Below are 6,521 nucleotides of genomic sequence, written 5' to 3' on the forward strand. Positions count from 1 at the left end.
AAATTTGCAAACACTTGATCAGGTGATTTGCAACGAATCATGGGAAGGATCTTATGTACCCAATTTACGTACATTTGAATTAATACGCTATTCCTCTTCATGGGAGGCAGCTGATGCTTTCCTAATCACCTTAAAGAACCTGATCTCTCTCACACTCTATATAGATTTATCTTTTAATGGAAAATTAGATATGAGAGACTTCCCATTTTACTAGAATCTACAATCTCTCACTTTATGTTCTATTTCCGAAGAGTGGATTGACATGCCCATTGATATGCCTCCTCATCTCACTTATCTTTCCCTTTATTTCTTAAAATTCTGGCAAGACATAATGCCGGCACTGGAGAAGCTACAGTACCTCAAGGAGCTCTGGCTACGTGAGCTAGACACTAATGAAAAAATGTGTTGTTCGGCAAAAGGCTTCAGCCAGTTAGAACAACTGAGAATTGGTGATAATGACTCTCTAAAGGATTGGGAGATAGAGGAGGGGGCTATGCCCATCCTTAGAAAACTCGTTACTAAGTTGTCTAGAAATTGTTGTGTTCCTCAAGGACTACGTTACCTAACCAACCTTCAAGAATTGGTGTGGTGTGAGCAGCCCATTGACCCTGAACGTGCAAATGAGATCCGCAACTTACGCAAACATGTTCCTTCAATTGAGTTTCTATAGAATAGAGCCATGGACTCCAAGCGTCCAATTTCATATTTTTCATTGTTTTCTTGTAACTTTCTGTTTGTGTTCTTTATATTGTTAATTTAATTAGTGCAATTTTATGTATCGTTTGAGTACAATTTGTAAGTTGAGTTTTTATACAAAAACTTCTGCTCAAGCTTAAAGGAGTACATTAAAGCTGCTCAATTCATGTTCAAGATTCATCTTTCGATATTTCGTATGTTGTTCAACTTTTCCAGTAAAATGTCACATAATCAGTATGTTGTTAATTAATGCAACCTCATGAGTAATTAAATTGTATCAAGAAATTCTATCTGTCTTATCTCAAAAAAAAGCTATCTATGTCAATACAAAATTATATCTATTAATGAGGACAAAAACCCAGTACAAAAGGAAAATAAATATGCTGTTATTCCAAAAGAATAACAGGGACCTGTTATTCTGATCTCAAACTTGATCATAGTTGAGATTCGTGCATGCAAAACTTCTTCATTGAGATTTGAGCATGGAAAATTTTGAATGGTAGAGATCAGAATAAAATCAAATTTATTTCCATAAAGAAATTCCTAAGATGACTGTTTAAATTTCCATCACTTTTCATTCACTGACTGTTATAAAGGCATCAGTGATGTGGAATAAAGAGTCTTTTTGTTTCTTTGTGAGAGGTAACATATTTGAAATTAGATAAAAATATCTTCTGATATTAATATATAATTGAAGACTTGACCTTTAGTTTTTCTTATTGAAAGGATTCTAAATTAGGTTTGAAAAATTTGACATCCCTATTTCTGACATAACGCTTAGGTCTTGAGGAAAAAAAAAAAAACATTGAAATCGATTATTTATTGACAATTTATCAGAAAAAAAATTGATTACCAGAATAACCATTAATACTTGTAAAAATTTGATTATTTATTGACAATTTATCAGAAAAAAAATTAATTACCAGAATAACCATTAATACTTGTAAATTTGCCAATTATTTACAGTATAATCTTTTTCCCAACAAAATTAAATATTCTAATATTTATTCCATATATCCATTTAAATTTTTACGAGATTTTTATTAAAAAAGATTCACAGGACCCATTGTAAAGTATTGATGAACCTAATAAAATGTGATGATGGGTTGGTGAGCACACCTTCAAAAGATAATCAGATTAACTTCAAACTACAAATCCAAATCATTGAAATCTAAGTACTTCGTGAGTGATGTATGTACATATAAAAATTTTAAAGTTTCGAATTTTTTTAGCATATGGTCAAGTGGTCAAAACAATGAGCATTTTATAAATTAACTTTTTAATTGTTTTATATATTAATTTTTTATCATTTTTTTTACTACTTAACTATGTACTAAATGAATTCGAAACTTTAAAATTTTTACATGCATATACACCACTCACGAAGTACTTGAATTTCAACAGTTTGAATTTATAGTTTGAAGTCAATCCGATAGTTTTTTACAGATGTGCTCACTAATCTCTCTTCCTGAGCACATCACACCATAATTTTGCTCTTGCTAGCATATGATAAAAAGATTAGCTAAAAAATTAACATTAAATTTATAAAACAATCTCTAAAATATCATATTGCCACGATGTTCAAATTTTGTAGATCGCAACTTAGTTTGTTCTCACTTAGCTACAATTTTATCAAAATACAAAAAAAATCACTTGCCCATAACATTTTATTTATTTTTTTAGATAAGATAATTACTAATTTTGAATGGTCCAGAATCTTTTAAGTTAAATGCTTTTTAAATATTTAGAGATAATAAAAAACTTTTGATAAAATGTAAAATTTGACCTTCAAGTATATTTATATTGAAATTATGTTGAGCGGTTCAAATCAACAACATACACAGAGCGATTTTTCGTAGCGTGTTACTTATAATTAGCGACATGTATACTAAAGCTTCCAAAATATATCGGACATATTTCAATTGACGAATTTCAACTGTTGAAATCAATCTAATTCACAAGCGATGAATTATATGTAAACTTTACAAATTTTTGAATTTATTCAGTATGAAACTATGCAGTAAAAAATTAATGACAAAAAATCGTCAAATTGTGGTTAAAAATAAAAAAAAAACGGAGGGAAAAGATAATACATTTTAAATAACAGCGATATACTGGTTGAGATCGGTAGGTCGGCTAAAGAAATGACTATTTTATTAAGAGGCCCTTTGTAATTCAATTATCACAAATTACTTTACAAACTTTTAAAACTGAATAATTGTGGTTCATTGCTTGCAATTTCTATAATTCTAAGAAATGTATTTTTTTTATAGCAAAGATATGATGCAAAATTTTATTTTTATAGATCTTTGTATGTCTTTCAATTTTTTCTGATTTTAATTGTGAAGATTGCTCATATGTAAACTTTTCATATAAAAAGTCAATTTTAAAGTCTTAGACAACAAATTAAAGAGAAAATATTATTATTCAAAATAAAAGGAAACAATTCCTATCAAGTATATTAATTTACTCCGGGACTATGACTAATTTTGCTTTGGTTAAAGTGTGGTACAAATAATTATACATTTTGTAGGGGTTGATGCGAATGAATCCAAAAGAAAAAAAAAGAATGATCCAGATGGCGCCACATATAGAAGTAGAAAAATGGAGCTGTCCTGATCGACCTGGCATCCTAGTCGGCACTCTCCCTGCCACAAATAAACGGATGGATCCAGTTTATTTAATGTGAACAAAAAGTTTATTTTCCAATTATTTTAATAAAAATCAAAAGGACTAAATATAAATTGCTGCAATCAAATCATTCGCATGAACATATTTCAATCATTGAATGTGAACCAAAAGTTTGAAACGAAATGTTCATTCTACATGCTCATGAATAATATATTATAGCGTTGTAAATAACAGTATGCGCTATGGATAAGATATTGCCAAACAATTAATTAGAAATAATCAATGATAATTTCATTACTAAGTACTAAAAAATGACATATTTTTATTTTTAAAAAGTAGAGGTATATGAATGAATATTTGATGTCTTATGAATGAATATTTCAACGTGTATGAATGAATACTTTATATCTTAGATATAAATAATTGCGTAACGAGATATAAATACTTGTGCAACGGGCAACTCGAAAGTATGTCATCATATATCTCATTTGAAAGATAAAAGTGTATACAAAATATTCAAGGTTTTAGATTTTACAAAATTCCTCATGGATTGTCAGAAATATTGATTAGTTTGAACAGAGAAAAAAAATCACCTCTAAAAATGTGAAAATGATAGATGAGTGATGTGTCCAATTTTTATTTTTATACACTTGCATGACGAGGATAAATATTTTTTCGATAAGGTATGAATACTTGTGTGACAAGATATGTGCAACATCCCAAATTTTTTATATATTCTTATGAACTTATAATTTTTATTTATTTGTAATTATGAAAAATATGAGGGTTTAAAGTATAAAATTACCATCTTATTCTAAAAATGAGAAGAAGAGAGAACTAACGTGGCATTTTCTTTTACCACGTGGGCTCCATGCACAAGTAACCTCCATTTTTAACACCACCTCCATTTACTAAGTTGTTTAAATCTGTCCTCTTGTTAACGTAAAATAAAAATAAAACCGTAAAAAAAAAAAAAAAAAAGAAAGAGAGAAATATATTTTGAAAAAAAAATAATTTATTCGAGTGTTTGTTCGATTGGATTTCTGACTACGTTGCGTTGATTCTGAATAGTCGTTGCAGTTCGATTTAGATTTCTGGATTGATCACTATCAATCTATGTTTTCGTTTGTTTAGTTGAATTGAATTTTGAATTGGATGAGTGAACTGGGTATTAAATTATGATGCATATTTAACAGGATAGTGGGTCTGTTGTTTGAATTTGATTTGTGAAATGATATGATCGTGTGTTATGAGAATTTGAGAAATGATAAGATTGTGTGAAAGAAAATAATATAGATATTGTGTGACTTGTTTTATTGATAAACCAAACCCAGTGTTATCGCCGGTTAAATATGCATATATAATTTCATTTGAATTTGTGTAGATTAATCCAGTCTGTTTGAATGGTTATTTAATTAAGCTAGCTATAGAGAAGCGCGTCATTAAATAACCGGTTACTGAGCTTTGTAGCTTATTCTGTATTGTTTCTTTGTGTTTTTGTTTGTGACGTAAGTTGACGGAACGAATGATGGATGCGAGGGTGCCTCTCTTGTTGCGATCTCCAGCCCAACAGTGGGGTTGTGACAATATGAATATATGTGCAATGGACAACTTCAAAGTATGTTATTATGGATCTCATTTGAAGAAGAATTTTTTTTAGAAGTCGTTCGTGGTTTTAGATTTGCAAATTTCCTCACAGATAGTTGGAAATATTAATTAGCTAAAAACATGTACAAGATAGGTGAGTGATGTGTCTAGATTTTTTTTTTTTTAAATATTTTATATCTTAAGTATGAATACTTGATGTGTTATAGATAAATACTTAATACATTATATATGAATACTTGCGCACTCCAGTTGTAAAAATTTTTAAATATTAGATGGTCTCCAAATAGTAAGTGGTCCCTTAAGTAAGTAGTTAATCAAGTAATTAAGGACTTGGAGAAGAAATAAAGGAAAGTTACGGAGAGATAGCTAGGTGCTCCCTAATTTAAAATGCACATATGCAAAACAAAAAAAAAACAATCTTTTTAAAAGTAAGTGATTAATTTTTATATATTATTTTAATCAAACAGAAAATTACATATTAGAAAAAAGAAAATATTTATTATTCTTTTAAAAACTGTTCTATATGGATGTTTTAAATTCGAGTTTTAATGATTTACCAATGTGTCATCCTTTTAACTTTTAAGAATTTTAATCCTAAAAACAATTTTGTATGTTTGAGGCCAAAAATTTGACGAGGTTTTTGAATATTTTTTGGGATAGTTATTTTTCGTGTTTTATTATTTCATATTAATAAAATTGGTAGCCCTACGTTACTCTTTTAAAATATATAAGATAATGGAGAATATTTCATTACTTCAAAAATATATAGGCTAATTGATTAGATTTAAACCTTTTGTTTCTTAATTTTATAGATATCGATCTAATGTAGTGGTGGAAGCACAACTTCCAAATAAAGTTAAATAAAATAAAATAAAACATGCACATTCAATCGAAAAGATCAAGCAGCAAATCAGCTGGCCCATCAGTGCATTTTCCTTCCCAGCATTTTCAAGGAAAATAAGAAAAAAACAGATACGAAAAAAAGTACCTGACAATCATAACAAGTGAAATAATTAATATCGTCTAATATTGAACTAGTGATTAGAAAAATAATATTATCATTTCGCTCAACTCTATTTTTTTTTTCAATGCGAGAATATATAGAAAGACACTTATAAACTTGAATAGACACTTGTCTATATGACTGAAATTAAGCCTAAAGGTTTAAACTCTTCATAAATTTTTGTTATTAAGCCCTTCAGGAAATAATACCATCTTCTGTTTAGAGCCTTAATACCGCCTATCATGCTTAATTTGACCTCGAAATCCGTATTTAATTACATACAGCTAGTGAGAAAGTAACATGCATCACATGAAAATTTGTCAATATGCGTGTATTATTATTTGTTAAATACTAGTTTATGAGAAAGTAACATGCAATACCTGGAAGAGAGCATCTATGTAACAGTTATTTTTATATATACTGCAGAATAAATTATGTTTAGTGCCTTAAAATCGCCGGGTATCATGCATTATATATTGACCTCGTAATCAGTATTTAATTACAAACAGCTGATGAGAAAGTAACATGCATCACATGAAAATTTGTCTCTATACATGGTTGTATTGGTTCCCGAGATATCATT

This window comes from Carex rostrata, chromosome 5 (genome assembly GCF_964058835.1).
Source record: "Carex rostrata chromosome 5, lpCarRost1.2, whole genome shotgun sequence".
Taxonomy (NCBI): Eukaryota; Viridiplantae; Streptophyta; class Magnoliopsida; order Poales; family Cyperaceae; genus Carex; species Carex rostrata.